This window comes from Neolamprologus brichardi, unplaced genomic scaffold, assembly GCF_056152115.1.
Source record: "Neolamprologus brichardi isolate AB-2024 unplaced genomic scaffold, ASM5615211v1 NODE_ptg000033l+_length_6344489_cov_1, whole genome shotgun sequence".
Lineage (NCBI taxonomy): Eukaryota > Metazoa > Chordata > Actinopteri > Cichliformes > Cichlidae > Neolamprologus > Neolamprologus brichardi.
Window position 1 is genome coordinate 1104606 of NW_028270137.1, and position 13074 is coordinate 1117679.

Consider the following 13074-nt stretch of genomic DNA (forward strand, 5'->3'; position numbering starts at 1 on the left):
TGCCCCCCCCCCCCCCCAGTGACCACAATATGCAACTACACAAACCTATAAAATTAACAGCTTCAAGTGCACGCAACATGCAGATAGCCAATGAGATAGCACAAGCAATAACATTAAATTACCCAATAACATTCTTGTCTTACCATACATGGATACAAAGAAACAACATTTTAAGACCCCTTTTTGAACCTTAAATGGACATTTGGTTAACTGAAATGGAAAATATTATTATTAATTTACCACTCAGCTACAGTACTGTATGCCTATATGACATCATACTGAATGCCTATATGACATCATACTGAATGCCTATATGACATCATACTGAATGCCTATATGACATCATACTGTTCTTGCATGAATCAGACCAATAATACAGACTTGTAATGAATGCTCTTCCTTACCAGTGATTCCCGAAGCTCTTTTGGAATATCCTGTGTTGTCTGTGTTTCCAAATCCATGAGAGATGCTTGAACATGAGTCTCCTTTTATATGAACTCAAGACTCCTCTTGCAGTCCCACCCACATTTAAGTCAGTGACATTCAGTCATGAAACCAATGGTTGGCTAACGACTGTAGTAGCGGCCCATTGTATTTTGGTTTCCTCTTTTGTCTCCAGTAGCTGTTGAAGGTTTCGTGCGGCTTCAATCACAGGCATCTTATTAACACATAAATCAACGATTCCCTGAACTATTTAAAATAAAGACTTCCCCAAATAGGAGCACTAAGTAAAGAGGAAAACCACAAGTGTTTCCATTTGAGGGGTCTCTATTTGAGATGTTCTGTAAGTGAACCGTGTTAACTAAAGTTTGCTTCAAAGTGTCTAATTGCTGTAAACTCATATGCAAGGTCACTTTGAGTGGGTGCACTTAGGAATACAACCACAATCAGTGTCTCCATTCAAAGTGATCTTGATATGAAACATAGAACTCAATTTGATAGACCTAACATGGAGGGTCAGTTGGAATTTGTAGCAGTTGTTGTGTACAACTGGTCCAAGCAGATGCACTTACTGAATTCAAGAGACAAGTTCTTGCATGAGTTGAAACAACAATACAGACTTGTAATAAATGCTCTTCCTTACCAGTGAGTCCGGAACATCTTTTAGAATATCCTGTGTTGTCTGTGTTTCCAAATCCATGAGGGTTACCTAGACATGAGTCTCCTTTTATATGAACTCAATACTCCTCTTGCAGTCCCACCCACATTTAAATTAACGAGATTCAATCATGAAACTAATGGATGGCTAACGACTGTCGTAGCACCCCATTGTATTTTGTTGTCATCTTTTGTCTCCAGTAGCTGTTGAAGGTTTCGTGCGGTTTTAATCATACGCATCTTATTAACACATAAATCAACAATTCCCTGAACTATTCAAAATAAAGAATTCCCCAAATAGGAGCACTAAGTAAAGAGGAAAACCACAAGTTTTTCCATTTGAGGGGTCTCTATTTGAGATGTTCTGTAAGTGAACCGTGTTAACTAAAGTTTGCTTCAAAGTGTCTAATTGTTGTAAACTCATATGCAAGGTCACTTTGAGTGTGTGCATCTGGGAATAAAACCACCATCAGTGTCTCCATTCAAAGTGATCTTGATATGAAACATAGAACTCAATTTGATAGACGTAACATGGAGGGTCAGGTAGAATTTGTAGCAGTTGTTGTGTACAACTGGTCCAAGCAGATGCACTTACTGAATTCAAGAGACAAGTTCTTGCATGAGTTGGACCAACAATACAGACTTGTAATGAATGCTCTTCCTTACCAGTGAGTCCCGAAGATCTTTTGGAATATCCTGTGTTGTCTGTGTTTCCATATCCATGAGGGATACCTGGACATGAGTCTCCTTTTATATGAACCCAAGACTCCTCTTTCAGTCCCACCCACATTTAAGTCAATGACATTCAGTAATGAAACCATTGGTTGACTAACGACTGTAGTAGCGGCCCATTGTATTTTGGTTTCCTCTTTTGTCTCCAGTAGCTTGTTGAAGATTTTGTGCTGTTTCAATCACAGGCATCTTATTAACACATAAATTAACGATTCCCTGAACTATTTAAAATGAAGACTTCACCAAATAGGAGCACTAAGAAAAAAGGAAAACCACAAGTGTTTCCATTTGAGGGTTCTCTATTTGAGATGTTCTGTAAGTGAACCATGTTATCTAAAGTTTGCTTCAAAGTGTCTAATTGTTGTAAACTCATATGTAAGGTCACTTTGAGTGGGTGCACTTAGGAATACAACCACCATCAGTGTCTCCATTCAAAGTGATCTTGATATGAAACATAGAACTCAATTTGAAAGACATAACTTGAAGGGTCAGGTAGAATTTGTAGCAGTTGTTGTGTACAACTGGTCCAAGCAGATGCACTTACAGAATTCAAGAGTCAAGTTCTTGCATGAGTTGGACCAATAATACAAAGTTGTAATGAATGCTCTTCCTTACCAGTGAGTCCCGAAGCTCTTTTGGAATATCCTGTGTTGTCTGTGTTTCCAAATCCATGACAGATGCTTGAACATGAGTCTCCGTTTATATGAACTCAAGACTCCTCTTGTGGTCCCACCCACATTTAAGTCAGTGACATTCAGTCATGAGACTAGTGGTTGGCTAACGACTGTAGTAGCGGCCCATTGTATTTTGGTTTCCTCTTTTGTCTCCAGTAGCTGTTGAAGGATTCGTGCGGTTTTAATTGGAGGCATCTTATTAACACATAAATTAATGATTCCCTGAACTATTCAAAATAAAGAATTCCCAAAATAGGAGCACTAAGTAAAGAGGAAAACCACAAGTTTTTCCATTTGAGGGGTCTCTATTTGAAATGTTCTGTAAGTGAACCGTGTTATCTAAAGTTTGCTTCAAAGTGTCTAATTGCTTTAAACTCATATGCAAGGTCACTTTGAGTGGGTGCACTTAGGAATACAACCACCATCAGTGTCTCCATTCAAAGTGATCTTGATATGAAACATAGAACTCAATTTGATAGACCTAACATGGAGGGTCAGTTGGAATTTGTAGCAGTGTCTCCAGTAGCTGTTGAAGGTTTCGTGCGGCTTCAATCAGAGGTATCTTATTAACACATAAATTAACGATTCCCTGAACTATTTAAAATCAAGACTTCCCCAAATAGGAGCACTAAGGCAAAAGGAAAACCACAAGTGTTTCCATTTGAGGGGTCTCTATTTGAGATGTTCTGTAAGTGAACCATGTTAACTAAAGTGTGCTTCAAAGTGTCTAATTGCTGTAAACTCATATGCAAGGTCACTTTGAGTGGGTGCACTCAGGAATAAAACCACCATCAGTGTCTCCATTCAAAGTGATCTTGATATGAAACAGAACTCAATTTGATAGGCGTAACATGGAGGGTCAGGTAGAATTTGTAGCAGTCGATGAGCGTGTCTATTTGACATGTTCTTTAAGTGAACCGTGTTATCTAAAATTTGCTTCAAAGTGTCTAATTGTTGTAAACTCATATACAAGGTCACTTTGAGTGGGTGCACTTAGGAATACAACCACCATCAGTGTCTCCATTCAAAGTGATCTTGATATGAAACATAGAACTCAATTTTTTAGACGTAATCAGGTAGAATTTGTAGCAGTTGTTGTGTACAACTGGTCCAAGCAGATGCACTTACTGAATTCAAGAGAAAAGTTCTTGCATGGGTTGAACCAATAATACAGACTTGCAGTGAATGCTCTTCCTTACCAGTGAGTCCCGAAGCTCTTTTGGAATATCCTGTATTATCTGTGTTTCCAAATCCATGAGGGATACCTGGACATGAGTCTCCTTTTATATGAACTCAAGACTCCTCTTGCAGTCCCACCCACATTTAAGTCAATGACATTCAGTCATGAGACTAATGGTTGGCTAACGACTGTAGTAGCGGCCCATTGTATTTTGGTTTCCTCTTTTGTCTCCAGTAGCTGTTGAAGGTTTCGTGCGGCTTCAATCACAGGCATCTTATTAACACATAAATTAATGATTCCCTGAACTATTCAAAAGAAAAAATTCCCAAAATAGGAGCACTAAGTAAAGAGGTAAACCACAAGTTTTTCCATTTGAGGGGTCTCTACTTGAGATGTTCTGTAACTTAACCGTGTTATCTAAAGTTTGCTTCAAAGTGTCTAATTGCTGTAAACTCATATGCAAGGTCACTTTGAGTGGGTGCACTTAGGAATAAAACCACCATCAGTGTCTCCATTCAAAGTGATCTTGATATGAAACATAGAACTCAATTTGTTAGACGTAATCAGGTAGAATTTGTAGCAGTTGTTGTGTACAACTGGTCCAAGCAGATGCACTTACTGAATTCAAGAGACAAGTTCTTGCATGAGTTGGACCAATAAAACAGACTTGTAATGAACGCTCTTCCTTACCAGTGAGTCCGGAAGATCTTTTGGAATATCCTGTATTGTCTGTGTTTCCAAATCCATGAGGGTTACCTGGACATGAGTCTCCTATTATATGAAGTCAAAACTCCTCTTTCAGTCCCACCCACATTTACAGTTTTTTCTGATTGCTTAAGCACATTTTTTGTAACTATTGGCTATTTTTGCAAAATTCTACACACAAATAAGAAAACCTGTCACCCAATTATCAAAACATTGTAGTTCTCTTGCAAAAGCGAACACAGCTAGATTAACTCTTCACACCTTCGTAAAAATGGTGTTTTCGTATCAAACAGTACACACAAGCCATCATCTACTAAGCACACAATGCGCCAACTGCACACTCATGGTATGAATACAAAACACATCTGGCTTTTGCTTTCTCTGTGCACAAGCTAGGCCATGTCAGTTTGAGCTCATACTTTTGTCATAGGTCTGTAAACATGGAGGGATCCAAACTTCAAGTACTGGTGTTTATTTACACACATCAAAACAAACACAAGTGTTTATTTCCAAGTATAGGATTATTTGCAATCGCCATGTTGACTATATGGGTTTCTTGGTCTGCAGTGAACATGCGTCCTCTGCCCCCAGCATCTGGTCATCTAGCAATTCTGTAAAGTAACAATTTCAGTATTTTTACATCTATGGTATTGTTGTGTTTCTCATTAGCATATGGCAGTGCTACAAATCTTAGTGCAAAGTGACTGCACTAACCGATTCTCATTTCAAAATGTCCTTATGATGCTTGCTACAGTGTAGCGGCTCGAGTTAGGCTGAACCCGTCGGCCAGCTTCCCTCAGGGTCATTCCACGGTTGATTACATGGTCCACTATTGTAGCTCTGATGTCATCAGCAATTCTATTTCTTACTCTTCTAACCCTTCCTCTCCCCCCTCCTCGTCCTCTCCCCCCTCCTCGTCCTCTCCCCCCTCCTCGTCCTCCTCTTGTTCCTCCTTGTCCTTGTCGTCCTCTTCATCCTACTTCTTCACCTCCACGTCCTCTTCCTCGGCCTCCTCTACTTCTCACTCTTCCTGCTCCCTCAATTGTACTCCACACACAGAGCTTACCTGTATTATAGTGCTTGGGCTGATTGCAAAGTGAACTAATTATCTAAAAAAGTTTTTACATGTGACAGTGTGCCAGACAGTTGGCAAAATAGTGTAAATAATAGCCATAAATGTGTATAGTTTTGCTAGGAGTGTGTTGATCATTTGGAAATTGAGTGTAAAGCAGTGAGTTGTGTTTACAGTTCTGCAAAAAGAGTGCTGTGCAGTGGATTGTAGCTACAGGTTTGCAAAGTGTGTGTTACAAAATGGCAAACTGAGTGCAAAGCAGTGTTTGTGCTTTTAGTTTTGCAAACTCAGTGAGTGGTTTTGCTATAAGTATTAATAGTTTTAGAAATTGTGCTATAAGAATCACAGTTAGTGTTTAAGCATTCAGAAAAAACTGTAAATTAACAAGATTCAATCATGAAACAAATGGATGGCTAACGACTGTCGTAGCACCCCATTGTATTTTGTTGTCATCTTTTGTCTCCAGTCGCTGTTGAAGGTTTCGTGCGGTTTTAATCAGAGGCATCTTATTAACACATAAATTAATGATTCCCTGAACTATTCAAAATAAAAACTTCCCCAAATAGGAGCACGCACACAAGCAAAAGGAAAACGACAAGTGTTTCCATTTGACGGGGTCTCTACTTGAGATGTTCTGTAAGTGAACCATGTTAACTAAAGTTTGCTTCAAAGTGTCTAATTGTTGAAAACTCATATGCAAGTTCACTTTGATTGGGTGCACTTAGGAAAAGAACCACCATTGATATGATGCACAGGACATGTAGCTTCAAATATTTTTGAATTTCTTATGTATAGTTCTAATCCATGATTACTATATTAGACCTAATGAGTACAACAATAATTAGCACGTAATGTACTCAGAATCCAAGTAAGTGCTTAAGTCTCTGTAATGTTTATGACCAATCTTATGCTTATTGAATACATATATAACAAGGGTATCAGTGAAAAAGCTGATTCAATTCAATTCAATTCAATTTTATTTATATAGCGCCAAATCACAACAAATGTCGCCTCAAGGCGCTTCATAGATACAGAGAAAAGCCCAACAATCATATGACCCCCTATGAGCAAGCATTTGGCGACAGTGGGAAGGAAAAACTCCCTTTTAACAGGAAGAAACCTCCGGCAGAACCAGGCTCAGGGAGGGGCGGCCATCTGCTGCGACCGGTTGGGGTGAGAGAAGGAAGACAGGATAAAAGACATGCTGTGGAAGAGAGACAGAGATTAATAACAGATATGATTCAATACAGAGAGGTCTATTAACACATAGTGAGTGAGAAAGGTGACTGGAAAGGAAAAACTCAATGCATCATAGGAATCCCGCGGCAGCCTACATCTATTGCAGCATAACTAAGGGAGGATTCAGGGTCACCTGGTCCAGCCCTAACTATATGCTTTAGCAAAAGGGAAAGTTTTAAGCCTAATCTTAAAAGTAGAGATAGTGTCTGTCTCCCGAATCCAAACTGGAAGCTGGTTCCACAGAAGAGGGGCCTGAAAACTGAAGGCTCTCCCTGCCATTCTACTTTTAAATACTCTAGGAACAACAAGTAGGCCTGCAGAGTGGGAGCGAAGTGCTCTAATAGGGTAATATGGTACTACAAGGTCATTAAGATAAGATGGGGCCTGATTATTTAAGACCTTGTATGTGAGGAGCAGGATTTTGAATTCAATTCTGGATTTAACAGGAAGCCAATGAAGGGAAGCCAAAACAGGAGAAATATGCTCTCTCTTTCTAGTCCCTGTCAGTACTCTTGCTGCAGCATTTTGGATTAACTGAAGGCTTTTCAGTGAGTTTTTTGGACATCCTGATAATAATGAATTGCAGTAGTCCAGCCTGGAAGTAATAAATGCATGAACTACTTTTTCAGCATCACTCTGAGACAGGATATTTCTAATTTTAGAGATGTTGCGCAAATGGAAGAACGCAGTCTTACATATTTGTTTAATATGTGCGTTGAAGGACATATCCTGGTCAAAAATGACTCCAAGGTTCCTCACAGTGTTACTGGAGGCCAAGGTAATGCCATCCAGAGTAAGAATCTGGTTAGATACCATATTTCTAAGCTTTTCAGCGCCGAGTACAATGACCTCAGTTTTATCTGAGTTAAGAAGCAGAAAGTTAGTGGCCATCCAAGTCTTTATGTCTTTAAGACATTCCTGCAGTTTAACTAATTGGTGTGTGTTATCTGGCTTTATGGACAGATAGAGCTGGGTGTCATCTGCATAGCAGTGAAAATGTATGCTATGTCTTCTAATGATGCTGCCTAGGGGAAGCATGTATAATGTAAACAGAATTGGTCCTAGCACTGAACCCTGTGGAACTCCATAATTAACCTCAGTGTGTGAAGAGGACTCTCCATTTACATGCACAAATTGGAGTCTATTAGATAGATATGATACAAACCACTGCAGTGCAATACCTGTAATACCTACAGCATGTTCTAATCGCTCTAACAGGATATTATGGTCAACAGTATCGAATGCTGCACTAAGGTCAAGAAGGACAAGCACAGAGATGAGTCCACTGTCAGAGGCCATAAGAAGATAATTTGTAACCTTCACTAAAGCTGTTTCTGTGCTGTGATGAACTCTGAAACCTGACTGAAACTCTTCAAATAAACCATTCCTCTGCAGATGATCTGTTAGCTGTTTGACAACTACTCTTTCAAGGATTTTTGATATGAAAGGAAGGTTGGAGATTGGCCTATAATTAGCTAAGACTGCTGGGTCTAGAGATGGCTTTTTGAGTAAAGGTTTAACTGCAGCCACCTTGAAGGCCTGTGGTACATAGCCGATTATTAGAGATAGGTTGATCATATATAAGATCGAAGAATTAATCAATGGCAGGACTTCTTTGAGCAGTTTTGTAGGAATGGGGTCTAAAAGACACGTTGATGGTTTGGAGGAAGTAATTATTGAAGTTAACTCAGAAAGATCGATTGGAGAAAAAGAGTCTAACTTAACATCAATGGAACTAAGAGTAGCTGTAGATAATATTACATCTGTGGGATGATTATTGGTAATTTTTTCTCTAATGATAAAAATTTTATTTGTGAAGAAGTTCATGAAGTCATCACTAGTTAACGTTAAAGGGATGGTTGGCTCAAAAGAGCTCTGACTTTTTGTCAGCCTGGCTACAGTGCTGAAGAGAAACCTGGGGTTGTTCTTATTTTCTTCAATCAGTGATGAGTAGTAAGCTGTTCTGGCTTTGCGGAGGGCTTTCTTATAAAGCAACAAACTATTTCTCCAGGCTAAATGATGATCCTCTAAATTTGTGACACGCCATTTCCTCTCCAGATTACGAGTCATCTGCTTTAGGGTACGTGTTTGAGAATTATACCACGGGGTCAGGTACTTCTGATTAGAGACCTTAGTTTTCACTGGAGCTACAGTATCCAGAGTCGTACGTAGTGAGGAGGTGAAATTATTAACAAGATAATCGACCTCTGTTGGGGTAGCGTTCAGATAGCTGCTCTGCTCTGTGTTGGTACAGGGCATTGACGATGATAACAGTGGCTGGATTATATTCTTAAACTTCGTTACAGCGCTTTCAGAAAGACATCTACTTTGATAAAGTCCACTCTCCACTGCTGCGTAATCAATTATTGTAAATGTAAATGTTATCAAGAAATGATCAGACAGGAGAGGGTTTTCAGGAAACACTGTTAAATGTTCAGTTTCTATGCCATATGTTAAAACAATGAAAAAGCTGATGTCTTGAATGTAATACTTTGTTCCTGAGATCAAGAGTATAATTGCTAACACTTACAGAACCTAAAATTCCAGTTGGTAATAGTCTCTTTTGTTATGATGGTGAATAATTCCTTAAATTATGTCATTGTTTCATCCTGATGTGAACCCAATCCAAGATTATCTCAAAGGAAGCACTTGGGAAAAAAAGAATCATTCCATTTTCATTCCATGAAATCTTGACAACTCAGTTCAATTCAACTGTATTTATACACTACCAAATCACAACAAGAGACGTCTCAGGGCGCTTTATATGGTATGTAGACCTTACAATAAAAAATTCAGAGAAAAACCCAACAATCATATGACCCCCTATGAGAAAGAACTTTGGTGATAGTGGGAAGGAAAAACTCCCTGCTGTGGAAGAGAGCCAGAGATTAATAACGAGTGAGATTAAATGCAGAGAGATCTATTAACACATGTTGAGTGAGATAGGTGACTAGAAGGAAATACTCAGTGCATCATGGGAATCCCCAACAGTCTACACCTATTGCAGCATCACTAAGGGAGGACTCAGGGTCACCTGATCCAGCCCTAACTATATGCTTTAGAAAAAAGGAAAGTTTTACGCTCAAGTTGTAATAAGGAATTTTATTTTTAACAGGACATAAAGATTTCGGAATGTCAAAATACAATATAAATCAAAATCCAAGAGTCCAATCCAAAACTTGCACTTACTGTAGTTTGAATTCCATTTGGTGACAGTTGTTTTTAATGATGGTGAACAAGTCCTGAAATAACCTGGCTGTGTGATCCTGATGTAACACAATCAAGATTACTTTGAAAGGAAGCACTTAGGAAAACATGAACCATTAGTGTATTCGTTCGAGGTGATCTTAATGTGATACGTCCTGAAAATCTAAAGTCGACTTAAGTTAACATGCATCTTTATATCAAGTCCTGCAACCTTGGCAAAGAGGAAAGATTTGCAACAAAGATTTCTGTTGGACAAAGTCAGCTACAATTCATAATGCAAAGGTAATTTTACAGTGATTGTTGGCTGTAGAAGACATCAACAACACAACAACAATGAGCACTTACTGTATCCAGAATTCAAATAAGTGCTTATGTTGTTGTGATGTTGGTGACTTGATTTAGCAAAGCACTTTAATTAAAGAAGTGTGATCTGTGATTTTTTTTTGTGGAAAACAAATTCAACCTTTTCTTTAAAAAAATAAATAAATAAATAAAGCTTAATTGTATCTCGAGTCACAATTCAACATTATGGGCTAGGAATATAGTTTAGCAAATCATTTACATACACACTTACTCTTTCAGAAATCAACCGAATCCTACTGTTTTCAGTCAGTTCATGGTTTGTTGTGGACAACAGCATTACAACAACAATTAGCACTTGATGCTTTCAGAATTCACTTAAGTGCTCATGTTGCTGTGATCTTGGTGACCAATTCAGAAGTTTATATCATCATGTGACCCTGATAGAACTATAAATAGACACCTAACATGATCAAGTACCTTAACAGAAGTACTTTCTTCATTAAAACACAAAAAACCCCAAAGTTACTGTTCTTATGATAAGTATACTTTGGATTACTTCCATCAAAGGATAATTATAAGCAGAACTAAATAAGTCAATGTGGTAATAACAATCATAGAACATAAAACCAATGGGTCAATAACAGATATGTAAAGAACATGCTTACTTACCGATGAATTTGACCATGGTTTGTAGCATCTGCCATTTGGTTTCCCTTTTGCAGTGGATGTGGTGATATACTTATAGGGTACTCTTAACTGCTGGGTGCTGCCTCTTCCACCCAACTCCGCCTTCTTTTACACCAAATTTCAATGGTCTAGATAATGGCTGGCCAACGACCAAACCATGATTAACAAAGAACCATTGTCACACCTTAACTCAGGTCATCAGACATTCGGGAGTTAGATTTACTTGATAGAACTAGGGCTAAAGTGATGTTTAGAAATGGCATGAAAAAATGAGAACTAAGAACTTTCAGCCAAAAGTTTTTAAAATGTCCTTAATACAGAACATATATAAGTCATATTTGTCTGTGATAGCAAACTATGGTTTCCCATATGTCATTCATCAGTTAAATTCCTCACTTATAGCATTTAACTTGGGTTAAAAAATAATGACTTAACTCTATAATGATATTTTCATGACTACTGAGAAAATAACCTTAACCTGAAAAATGAGCACTTACTTTAGTGTAAGTCAGTGAAAGTTAGAATAATTATGTTATGATTAAGTCATGTCGTGTTAGTGGTAAATTTCAGATTTACGTAATAAATTATATAACATAAACTGTAATAGGATTTTATGATTTTTGTAGTTATCTTAACGTGAAAGCTGATATATTGTTCACTGATACTGTTGTATACCTGATAGGATTTATTATGAACCAAACTGTGTTTTAATGCAATCTTTGATTGTCTTTTTTTACTTGCTGAGTGGTTTCAAACTATAATGCCCTTCTCTCTCTTTTGACATGTTTCAGCGTTTTTTGATGCAGCTGCAGACAAATATTTATTTTAGAGTCTCCGAACAATTCACCTCAATTTCAATATACTAGTGCCTGCTGAGTTTCACACCTACAGTTTCACCTTCAAGTCTGTGTGTCTTCCACTTTCTTTCTCTTTGTCTCTTAAACTAATTTGAAGACTCACGCACACACACACACACACGCACAAAGCGAGTTTGGCATTGATATTTGACATCACAACAGAGAGACGAATCTGTCATTGACATTTGACATCACAACAGAGAAGCGAGTCTGGCATTGGTATTTGACATGACAACAGAGAGAAGCGAGTCTGGCATTGATATTTGACATCACAACAGAGAAGCGAGTCTGGCATTGATATTTAACATCACAGCAGAGAAGCGAGTCTGGCATTGATATTTGACATCACAACAGAGAAGCGAGTCTGGCATTGATATTTGACATCACAGCAGAGAAGCGACTCTGGCATTGATATTTGACATCACAAAAGAGAAGCGAGTCTGGCATTGATATTTAACATCGCAGCAGAGAAGCGAGTCTGGCATTGATATTTGACATCACAAAAGAGAAGCGAGTCTGGCATTGATATTTAACATCACAGCAGAGAAGCGAGTCTGGCATTGATATTTGACATCACAAAAGAGAAGCGAGTCTGGCATTGATATTTGACATCACAACAGAGAGACTGGATGTGATGTCAGACCCCTCTAAATCGTGTAATTTACTTGGATGGCCACTAACTTTCTGCTTCTTAACTCAGATAAAACTGAGGTCATTGTACTCGGCGCTGAAAAGCTTAGAAATATGGTATCTAACCAGATTCTTACTCTGGATGGCATTACCTTGGCCTCCAGTAACACTGTGAGGAACCTTGGAGTCATTTTTGACCAGGATATATCCTTCAACGCACATATTAAACAAATATGTAAGACTGCGTTCTTCCATTTGCGCAACATCTCGAAAATTAGAAATATCCTGTCTCAGAGTGACGCTGAAAAACTAGTTCATGCATTTATTACTTCCAGGCTGGACTACTGCAATTCATTATTATCAGGATGTCCAAAAAACTCACTGAAAAGCCTTCAGCTAATCCAAAATGCTGCAGCAAGAGTACTGACAGGGACTAGAAAGAGAGAGCATATTTCTCCTGTTTTGGCTTCCCTTCATTGGCTTCCTGTTAAATCCAGAATTGAATTCAAAATCCTGCTCCTCACATACAAGGTCTTAAATAATCAGGCCCCATCTTATCTTAATGACCTTGTAGTACCATATCACCCTATTAGAGCACTTCGCTCTCACTCTGCAGGCCTACTTGTTGTTCCTAGAGTATTTAAAAGTAGAATGGGAGGGAGAGCCTTCAGTTTTCAGGCCCCTCTTCTG